This window comes from Narcine bancroftii, chromosome 1 (assembly GCF_036971445.1).
Source record: "Narcine bancroftii isolate sNarBan1 chromosome 1, sNarBan1.hap1, whole genome shotgun sequence".
Lineage (NCBI taxonomy): Eukaryota > Metazoa > Chordata > Chondrichthyes > Torpediniformes > Narcinidae > Narcine > Narcine bancroftii.
Window position 1 is genome coordinate 86092171 of NC_091469.1, and position 11937 is coordinate 86104107.

The window sequence follows — 11937 nt, forward strand, 5'->3', positions numbered from 1 at the left end:
TACAGATAATAAATATTTACAGTTACCATAGTGAAAGATAAAAGTGCCATTACAGTAGCGCTGATACTGATTTGGTGTTGTCAGAGCAATCCATGATTAATGTATCGAGGTGAGGTTCAAGACCCTGATAGCTGTTGGAAAGATACATGGAAACTGGGATAAAGTTATTAGATGAACTTACAAAATTAAAAATATAGGGATATAAAATAATTTGGGGTCAGAAAAACTCAGTTAAAAGAGTATCATAGAAATGAAAATATACTTAGAAAATAAAGGAAATGGTGGGATTTTGATTACCAATCAATGTGAAGTATTGCAGCAATGCCCAGTGATAGTGACAGTGTAAGCATGGGCTAGAATTAATTAAAAGAATAATTAAAAATGAAAATGGGGAAAATATTGAGACTGAAAGTGTAAAAGTCCCAAAGGCACGATGCATTGAATTTCAGATATTAAAAGGGCAAAAAAAATAGATGATTTTTATCAATTCACAATTCAGAAATGATCCCATGGATTAAAAATTTGAAACTTTCACTCCATGGTTTAAGTAAAGATGACCTGGAACCATTCCCAAAGTGCACTGCAACCAGTGAGCTATTGTAAAAGTGCAATTGTTGTTGTAACGCAGTGGTTTTCAAATGTTTCTTTCCACTCACATACCACTTTAAGTAATCCCTATCAACCGCTGCAACCGTGTCTGCCTGTCCCGCATCGGACTTGTCAGCCACAAACGAGCCTGCAGCTGACGTGGTCATTACCCCTCCATAAATCTTCATCCGCGAAGCAAAAGCCAAAGAAAGAAAGATGCCATAGGTGCTCTGTGATTAGTAAGGGCTTTCTTAAGGTGGTATGTGTGGGGGAAAAAAAAGGTTGTGAATCACTGCTGTCAACCCAATTGTTACTGAAATATTTTGCATATTAGCCCATTTCCTTTGGAGTTATTAAACTGTGCACATAATGAATCAATTAGGTACAATTAAAACAGTGGTTTTCAAACATTTTCTTTTCACTCTCATACCACCATAAGTAATCCCTTATTAATCATAGAGCACCTAAGGAATAGGGATTACTTACGGTGGTATGAAAGTGGAAAGAAAAAGTTTGAAAACCATTGCTTTAATGGATTAAAAAAAGGTTGGAAAAATATTTTGGATCCTTTCTCCTAAAATGCATTGAATAGCTTTTTAGGGATGGAATGGCTGAAGACTTGGAATGATGAGAAAGGTCAAACAAGGACTTGTAATGGATAAGTCAAAGTCATGCAGTACAGAAGGAAGTCACTTGGGCCATTTGTTTGTCTCTTCTTTGAAGTGGTTATCCAATTCCTTTCCTTTCTACAGTTCTGAAAATATCCCCTTTACAAATACGTCCACTTCCTTCTGAAAGCTCCTGTTGACTCTACCTCCATCACTCTGTCTGATAATGCCTTCTAGATCATAATCACAGCCTCTGGAGTCACCCTCCATTTAATAAGTACCTTATTCATGTTAGCATTTTTGTAGATCTTGTCTGCATCATCTCCAAAGCCTTGATGTCCTATTTGATATCATTTCCAGAGATATAACCAGTGAATTTCAATGACTTTCCACAGGTTCCCTGCTTTTGAACTGTATGCCTCTGTTCATAAAGCCAAGGATATAATTTTGTTAAACCCTCTTTTCAAATTGACTTGCCACACTCATAACTGGGACACATTCCAAGCTTCTACTCCTGGACCCTTTCTAAAATTATACAATTAAATTCATATTGGGCAAGTGCTTGAAATAGGAGATAGGACTTTTTTGGAAAATTTTGCCATTACATTATAATATCAAAGAATAATAAACTGCTTGAAGCCTTAAGGCAAAGATAATACCAAAGGTGTCTGTAATCTAAAATCTCTCTTATTCAACCACTCACACATTTAAAGGCCAATATTCCAATGGTGTGGCATTGTTCTCCTCAGATGATATCACTTTTCTCCACTTCATTAATTGCATTGGAAAATATTAACCTGGATAACAGGGCTTACTCAACATTGACAATGCCCTTAGATGTCTGATTAATATTGATGGCATGGCCATCTGTTTGCAATTTTGATCCGTAATTCCACTTCATTGTTGCAGCCCCGAGATCAGAGTGTTATTATTTATGTTCAAGACTTATTAACTGCAACATATAATAAAGCATGTCATTTCCAAATCCAACAGCCATGAGAAATTCACCACTTGGGAAATTTGAAAGAAGTTCAACATCAGGATAGCCATCTCATGGGATGCATCAGTGAATGGTTTATAGAGGAAATTGTGGCTAAAATGTGTGCAGAACTCCCATGGGTTTTTTGAACTAAAAAAACTCCTAAAAGGTGGCCAGTGAGACTAATTTTGATGATGTAGAACAGGATAGCATGGGAGAATTATTGGAATTCCATGTTGAAGAGCTTATAAAGAGCAAATGGCATAAGGAATAGAGGTCACAAAAAGAAAAAGAAAAAGAAGCCACTAACATAGCACCATGCCACCAAAGCAGTTCATTATGAAAAGGATTTGGAGTTGTGGGAAAGAATATCATCATCTAAACATCAATCCCAGAGTGAAGTACTGCATTAGATGTGACTGCACAATGGAATATGCTGTCCCTTATCAGAAAAAAAAGTGGTCTAGATTTACACTGCCAACTTTTCATTCCCATGGGGGACTGTGAAAAAGGGCTGTTAGAGGAGCTCAGATGACTTTAAAAAGCAGTGGGAGAGGGAGGTGCTCTTTTAACTTTCTCCATTGGCTAATTAGCTCAAATGGAGTGCCCAGTGTAAGGAGCGGGATTTTGAGGTTTTGGCTTGAGAGGCACAGGTGAGGAGTAGGTAGGGCTTTTGTAGTGGTATATTAAACCCACCAAATTAGAGGTAATTAAATAAAGTATGCATGCAGGGTCAGGTAATGAGTTGTAGCTGCATGATGTGGGAGCAGGTGGACCCCTTTGTGGTTCCTCATGCAGCAAGTGTTGGCTGCTTGAAGTTCAAAACTGATGACCTGGAATCTGAGCTTTAAACACTGTGACACATCAGGGAGCGAGAGAGGTACCTAGACATTTTATTTCAGGGGGCAGTCACACATCCATTAGAATAGTTGCCTCAAATTCAGCTTGTGGTCAGGGATAAGAGAGGGTGACTGCAAGTGATTCAGGTAGTGGGATCCAAGAAACAGTGCTGGAGGAGCCTCAGCCCTTGAACTTGTATCATAAGTTTGAGATTCTTACTCCTTGTGTGGTTAAGAGTGGGGGCTGTTGGAAGGAACACCTAACTGTGGCACCATGATTCAGGAAGCCATTCAAGGAGGGGGGAGGGAGAGGGGAGAGGAGAGAAATGCCGTGATAATCAAGGATAGTATAGTTAGGGGAATAGTCATAGTTCTCTGTCACAGGGATAGAGTGTGGTCTGCCTGGTGTCCAGTTTCAGGACATCTTATCTGACTTGCAGAGGAATTTGCAGTGGGAGGGGAAAATCCATTTGTTATGGTACATATGGGTAGCAACGATGTTGGTTGAACCAGGAAAGAGGTTCTGCTAAAGCAATTTGAGGAGTTAGGGACCAAATTAATAAGTAGAACTAAAGAAGTGATAACCTCGGAGTTACTAGCTGAGCCTCATGCAAATTGGCACTGGGTCCAGAAGATGAGAGTTAAATGCATGGTATGTGAAAAGTGGGTTCCAATACATGGGAAATTGGCACCAGTATTGGGGAAAGAAGGAACTGTTCAAAGGAGACTAGCTACATTTGAACCATGATGGGACCTAGATCCTGGTGAATTGCATAACTAGGACTAAATAGTGGAGTGGGGGGGAGGGTGGTGAATGGGTTCAACAGATTGGAGAGGGATGGATAAAGTTAAAGAGAAGACTGTGAATAAAGTAAAAAGAAAACTTAAAAAAAGTAAGATTAGAGGGGATAAAAATGAAGTGCTAAAGAGGCAAAGAAGACCAAATTTTAAAAGCCCATAGTATTTGAAACAAGGACAGTGAACTTGTGGCACAAATCAGTACAAAGGTATATGATTTAGTGGCCATTACAGAACATGGTTGTAGGGTGGAGAAAATTGAGAATTAAATATCCAAGGATATCAGGTAATATGGAAAGACAGGCAGGTAGGTAAGGGAGGTGGGGTAGTGATCTTAGTTAAGAATGAGATCCGGGCAATTGAGAGAGATCATATTAGATTGAAGGAGCTAAATGTTGAATCCATTTGGGCAGAGATTAGGAATAGTACAGGGAAAAAAATTCACAGGAGGAAGTTTTCTATAGGCCACTCACTAATAACATTACAGTTGTACATGCAATAAACCAAGAAATATTGGAGGCATGTAAGGATGGAACAACAGTTACCATGGGGGACTTGAACATGAACATCGACTGGGTGTGCTTGAGGAGGACTTTATAGAATGCTTGATAGGTTTCTTGAACAGCATGTTACTGAATCTACAAGGAAACATGTTATCTTGGATCTGGTCCTGTGCAATGAGACAGGTAAAATTAGCAATCTTGTAGTTTGGGATCCTCTTGGAAAGAGAGATCACAGTATGATTGAGTTTCTCATACAAATGAAGGGTACAAAAGTTTGGTCTAAAACCAGTGTGTTATGCTTAAGCCAGGAAAACTACAAGGGATGAGGGAGGAGTTGGCCAGTGTAAACTGGGAACAGAAACTATATGCAGGGACAGTTGAGGAACAGTGATTTTTCATGGTCCTCCACAAAAGTATATTCCAGTTAAAAGCAAGGCCATTAAGGGTGTGGACAGCCAGCCTTGGATAACTAAGGAAATAAATGGAGGCATTAAAGTAAAAGCTCATGCATACAAAGTTGTTAAAAGCAGTTGGAAACTAGAGATTGGGAAAACTTTAAAAAGAAAAAAGAACCACGAAGTGAGCAATAAAGAGTAGGAAGGTAGACTATGAGAAAAGATTAGCAGAGAATATAAAAATGAACAGTAAAAGTTTTAGTGCTCTCTATAATGTTTGGGACAAAGACACTTTTTTTTTCCCTTTATTTGCCCCTGTGCTCCACAGTTTTAAATTTGTAATCAAACAAATCACAGGTGATTAAATTGCACATTCCAGATTTTAATCAAGGGTTTGCAAGGGCTATTAAGGTGACTTTAAACTAGTATGGTTGGGGAAGGGGTCGGACAGCAGCGAGAGGTTTTGTCAGCTGAGAGAAAAGGATTATAGACAAAAGTTGAAGGTAGAAAGGCAGTTGATTGAGGAGGAACTGGATCAGTGCTATGATAGAGGTGGAGGATAATAGTAACAAATAATAGAGTGGACAGTAAAGAGAAGGTAAGATGTGGGAAATCTCTGAAATGCATTTACTTCAATGTTAGGAGTATTGTAACGAAGGTGAATGAGCTGAAGGTGTGGATAGGCACTTGGCAGTATGACGTGGTGGCAATTAGCGAGACATGGTTGAGGAGGGATGTGACTGGTAGTTAAATATTCCGGGATGTGGCTGCTTTAGGTGTGATAGAATTGGAGGGGTAAGGGGAGGGTGTGGCATTACTTGTCAGGGAAAATATTACAGCGGTGCTGAGGTGTGATAGATTGGAGGGCTTGTAAAGGGAGGCGGTGTGGATGGAATTAAAAAATAGGTTACAATGATAGGGGTGTATTATAGTGGGGAGCGAGAACTAGAGGAACAAATATGTAAGAAAATAGCTGAGATGTGCAATAAGCACAGAGTTGTGTTAGTTGGGGATTTTAATTTTCCTAATATAGATTGGGAGATGCAGTCAGTGAAAGGGCTGGAAGGTTTAGACTTTGTTAATTGTGTGCAGGATAGTTTTTTCCAGCAGTATGTTGAGGTACTCACTAGAGAAGGGGCAGCGTTGGATCTACTTTTGGGGAATGAAATAGGGCAGGTGATGAAGGTGTGTGTTGGGGAACACTTTGGATCCAGTGATCATGGTACCACTAGTTTCAACATTATTATGAAGAGGGAGTGGTATGGTCTGACAATGAAGTTTTTTGAGTGGGAGAAGGACAGATTTAATGCAATGAGAAGGGATTTGCAGGGAGTGGTTTGGGCTGATTTGTGTTTTTGGGAAGGAGGTAAAGGAGAATTGGAGGGCATTTAAAGGTGAGATTTTGAGGGTGCAGAATCTTTATGTTCCTTTTAGGATAAAGGGCAGGGCCAAATGTTCAAGAGAGCCGTGGTTTTCAGGCGAGATCAGGAAGCTTCTTCGAGATAAAAGGGAGGCCTACATTAAAAACAGAAAACAAGGAATGGACGAGATGCTTGAAAGATACATAGATTGTAGAAAGAGGCTTAAGAATTAAATTAGAAAAGTGAAAAGAACGTAGGAGGTGGCTATAGTGAATAGGGTGAAAGTAAATCCAAAGGGTTTTTACAAATATGTGAATAGCAAAAGGAGAATGAAGGATAGAATTGGTCCACTGGAGAATCAGAGCGTGTGATGAACCAAATGAGATGGGGGAGATATTAAATGAATTCTTCTTGTTGGTATTCACTAGGGGAAAGGATATGGAATTGTGTAGGATAAGTGAGGCAAAAGGGGTAATTATGGAAAATAGAGAGATAAGGAAAGAGGGGGTGTTGGAACTTCTGAGGTATATAAAGATGGATAAGCCTCCAGGTCTTGACAGGATTTTCCCCAGGACCTTGAGGGAAGTCAGGGAGGAAATAGCGGGAGCTCTGACAGTGATTTTTCAATAGTCACTGGAGAAAGGAGTGGTGCTGCAAGATTGCGGTGTTGCAAATGAGGTTCCACTGTTTAAAAAAGGCTCCAGGTGTAGGCTCAGCAATTATTGGCTCGTAGGTTTGACATCGGTGGTGGGTAAACTAATGGAAAGTATTCTTAGAGATAATATGTATAAGTATCTAGAGGGGTAGGGATTGATCAGGGATACCCAACATGGGTTTGTGTGGGGAAAGTCATGTTTGACAAATCTTGTTGAATTTTTTGAGGAAGTATCTAGAAAGGTTGATGAAGGTAGAGTAGTAGATGTGGACTATTTGGATTTCAGTAAGGTTTTCAATAAGGTTCCACATGGAAGGTTGGTGAAGAAGGTTCAGATACTAGGGATCAATGTTGAGATAGTCAGATGGGTTCAACAGTGGCTAGAAGATAGGCACCAGAGAGTCATGGTGGATGGAGGCCAGTAACGAGCGGTGTGACTCAGGGATTGGTGTTGGGTCCTTTGTTGTTTGTCATTTACATTAATGATTTGGATGATGGAGTGGTAAATTGGGTAAGTAAATATGCAGATGATACCAAAATAGGGGGAGTTGTGGATAGTGAGGATATTTTTGTGGACTGCAGAAGGATCTGGACTGCTTAGGAAAGTGGGCTGATAGGTGGCAGATGGAGTTTAATGTGGATAAATGTAAAGTGCTTCATTTTGGGAAGAATAATAAAAATAGGACATATGGTGTGAAGGGGAGGGCATTGGGGAGTGCAGAGGAACAGAGAAATCTTGGAATAACAGTTCATCATTCTTTGAAGTAGATTCTCATGTAGATAGGGTGGTGAAGAAGGCTTTTGGTATCCATAGAATATAAGAGTTGGGAGGTGATGTTGAGGCTATTTAAGGCTGTTTAAGAACTGTGTGCAGTTCTGGTCTCCAAATTATAGGAAGGATATCAATAAGGTAGAGAGGGTGCAGCGAAGATTTACTAAAATGTTGCTGGATTGCACTATCTAGAATATGGAGAAAGATTGAGTAGACTGGGTCTTTATTCATTGGAGCATAGAAGATTGAGGGTGGATTTGATAGAGGTATATAAAATTATGAGGGGATTAAATAGAGTAGATGTGAATAGGCTCTTCCCCTTGAGGGTAGGAGAGATTGGAATGAGGGGTCATAAGTTAAGGGTTAGGGGGCAAAACTTTAGAGGTAACATAAGAGGAAGTTTCTTCACTCAGAGAATGGTGACTGAGTGGAATGACTTTCTGGAAGAGGTGGTTGCAGCAGAGCCAATTTTGTAATTTAAGAGCAGGTTGGATGAGTACATGGATGTGAGGGGGTTGGAGGGTTATGGACAAGAAGCAGGAAGGTGGAACTAGTGGAGTTCATTTAAATCGGTGCGGACTAGAAGGGCTGATATGGCTTTTTTTTCCATACTGTAATTGTTATATAGTTATATTTGTGTACATTTTGATTTGACCATGTAGAAATCACAGGACTATTTATACTTATTTCCCCCATTTCAGGGCACCATACTGATTGGGGCATTTGGTTTCACAGGTGTTTGTGATTACTCAGGTGTGTTTAATTGGTGCAAGTATAAGAGAGCTCGGCTTGATACTAAGCTTCTGATCACCTTTGGAGTCTGTAGTTGCGATTTTTCAACATGAGGACCAGAGTTGTGCCAAAGAAAGTCAAATAAACCATTATGAGGCTGAAAAACAAGAATAAAACAGTAAGAGACATTGCCAAAACCTTAGGATGACCAAAATCAAATGTTTGGAACACTATTAATAAGAAAGCTTCTAGTGAGCTCAAAGGGACTTGTAGACCAAAGAAGATCTCTAATGCTCATGACAGAATAATTCTCACCATAATGAAGAAACCTCCCCAAATGCCTGTCCAACAGATCAGAAACACTCTTCAGGAGGCAGGTGTGGATGTGTCAATGACTCTTGTCTGCAGATGACTTAGTGAACAGAAATATAGAAGTTACACTGCATGATACAAACCATTAGTTAGCCACAGAAATAGGATAGTTAGATTACAGTTTGCCAAGAAGTATTTAAAAGAGCCTGCAGAATTCTGGCAAAAGGTCTTGCAGACAGATGAATCCAATATTAACCTGTATCAGAATGATGGCAAGAGCAAAGTGTGAAGGTGTGATAGTACAGATCTATCACCAATGTATATAGTGCTTATAGTTACAGTATCTAGACTGTGCTTACAGCGATTGGCTGAGAGCTAAGCCACGCCTACTGTCTGGGCCTTAAAGGGTTGTGTCCCTAGCCAGGTCGGATCATTCCGGACTGGTCGGCCACCTGTGAAGAGCTCCTGTCTTTTGCTAATAAAAGCCTTGGTTTGGATCAACAAGTCTTTGGTTCTTTCGACGAGCTCTACAGAAGGCAAAAGTAACTGCACAAGATCCAAACTTGCCACCTCACCTCATGGGCATGTATGGCTGCCACAGGTAGCGGCACACTTATCTTCATTCACGTTGTCATGTAATTTCTGATAGCAGTAGCAAAATGAATTCTGAGGTGTATAGAAACGTCTTATTTACCTCCAAACTCGTGGATGGTGTTTCATCCTAGAGCAGGACAATTATTCCAAACATATTACTAAAGCAACAAAAGAGTTTTTCAAAGCTAAAAACTGGAAAATTCTTGAATGGCCAAGTCAGTCACCTGATAAGAATCCAATTGAGAATGCCTTCCATATGCTGAAGAGAAATTTTAAGGGCACAAGCCCTCAAGACAAGCAGGAGTTGAAGATGGCTGTAGTAGATGAGTGGCAGAGCATCACGAGAGGAGATAATCAGCATTTGTGATGTCTATGAATTACAGACTTCAAGCAGTCATTGCATGTAAGCGATATGCAACAAAATGCTAAGCATTTTATATACATATATACGTATCATTACTATGTCCCAAATAGTATGGTGCCCTAAAATGAGGGCTATCATTTCTACATGGTCAACCAAAATGTACACAAATATCCTTGAATAAAATCTGGAATGTGGACTTCAATCACATGTGAATTGTTTGATTACAAATTTAAAATTGTGGAGTACAGGGGCAAATAAAGGGAACAAGTGCTTCTTTGTCCCAAGCATTATGGAGGGCACTGGATATAAAGTGCAAAAGGGTGCTAAAGTGAAGTTTGGTTCCTTGGAAGGGAGAAGTTGGGTAATGAGGTAATGGCTGAGGCTTTGAATGACTATTTTGTATCAGTCTTCATGTTCGAGGACATGTCGAACATGACAGATGTTATGGATGTGATGGGAGGTGAGGTCTTGGCTGTAATAACTATCACTAAAGAGGTAGTACTCAGAAAACACAAGGGTCTAAAGATAGATAAGTGCCTTGGTCCTGATGGAATGCATCGCAGGATACTGAAAGAAATGGCGGAAGTTGAGGCTGTGGTGATAATTTACCAATATTCTCTGGACTCTGGGCTGGTATCTATAGATTTGGCAGGGAACTATAGACCAGTTAGTTTAACATCTGTAGTTGGGAAAATGTTTGAAGCTCTCATAAAGAAGAAATCACGAGGCATCTGGAGCAAAATGACACATCACGTGTTCAAGCAGACACAGCATGGATTCAGCAAATGCAGGTCCTGTTTTTCGAATTTAACGGAGTTCTTTGAGGATATGAGCATGGTAGAGGGGAGTAGATGGATGTTGTTTACTTAGATTTTTGGAAGGCGTTCGATTAGGTGCTGCATAAAAGACATAAAGAAATTAAGGATGCATAAGGTTGGGGGTGATGTATTAGCATAGATAGAGGATTAGTTAACCAATAGAAAGCAGAGATATGGGATACAGGGGTGTTTTTCTGGTTGGCAATCAGTAGTGATTGCCACAGGGGTCACAACTGTTCACGATATACATAAACAATCTGGAGGAGGGGACAGAGTGTAGTGTATCTAAGTTTGCTGATTACATTAAATTGAGTGAAAAGGCCAATTGTGAAGAAGATACAGAGAGTCTGCAGAGAGATAGGTTAAGTTAGTGGGCAAGGGTCTGGCAGATAGAGTACAAGGTTAGTATCAAATTAGCCATAATCTCATTGAATGGCAGAGCAGGTTTGATGGGCTGGATGGCCTACTCCTGCATTTTCTTTCTTATGTTCTTAAAATTTGGTTCATCAGTCACCCAGGAGTAGTTGCAGAAAAAAAATCCTCACCTTGAGAATCATAAATTCCATTCAGCCCAGATTCATAATTTCAGCTATTCTTTAGCACTAGTGATAACTCGACCTCTCACTTATTTCTATGTTCATTAACATGCACAACTCCATGTGTAGATATGAAGTAATCTTATTGGTCCCTAGAATCTGATCTTGCACTCAGTAAGATAATGGCTGATCTGACCTCAGCTCAACCTTTCTGCCAACTCATGGTAACATTTCACTCTTTGCTTGTCAGGAATCTACCTCTAAGAAGATTCTGCTAATGAAGGCCATTGAGGAAGAGTGTTCTGAAGGCTCACAAACCTCTGAGAGGAAAAGCTTTGCCTACTTTCTATTATAAATGGGAAAAACCTTATTTTGAGACTGGCCTTTCATAAGAGAATACCAAGACCTCTCAGTGTCATTTTCAAGTATTCCCTGAAAATATACATTATGTTTTATTATCTTAATTTAGATTTGATTGTTAATAAAATTATATTTTATTATTTCAGACACTTGTGTTGACGTATTTTTAAAGTTTTTATGTTGTTTTGACTGAGGTTTTTGAGCTCTGGAATGCAAACGGAAATTTACATTGAAATAAATGGAAAACACCTTTTCACTTATGAATTTTTGCCCAACCAAACATTTTGCTGGAATACAACACTTTAGTAAAACCAAGAAATACCTTTACTAAAATATTTATAATGCATTTACCCTAAAGTTTTTGATTTACAATGTTTCATTTAACAAAACATTTTCCAGGAATGCATGCCTTCCATAACTCAATGAATTATTGAGTAGATCAGTTGCAATACCCTCATAAAATATTTTCTGCTGCTTTTTAATTATGACATCGGAAACCCTGGCAAATTTCTATAGATGTGTGGTGAAAAGTGTGCTGACCAGCTGCATCACGATCTGGTATGGGGCACAAATACCCCTGAATGTAAAGCCCTGCAAAAGATAATGGACACAGCCCAGGACATCATAGGCAAACTCTCCCCACCATCGAGAGCATCTACAGGGAATGCTGCCATCAGAGAGCAGCAGTAATCATCAAGGATCCACATCACTCAGCACATGCTC

General features: G+C 39.6%; 1 protein-coding gene across 1 annotated transcript in view; it reads left to right on the top strand.

The window, feature by feature from the left end:
* The window catches only part of mymk (myomaker, myoblast fusion factor), a 34368-nt gene extending 23009 nt beyond the window's left edge, over window positions 1-11359 (top strand). Inside the window, exon 6 of the mRNA XM_069891678.1 lies at window positions 11105-11359. The gene's annotated coding sequence lies outside the window, so the exon portion shown is untranslated. The remainder of the gene's footprint in view (window positions 1-11104) is intronic.
* Window positions 11360-11937: the final 578 nt, after the last annotated feature.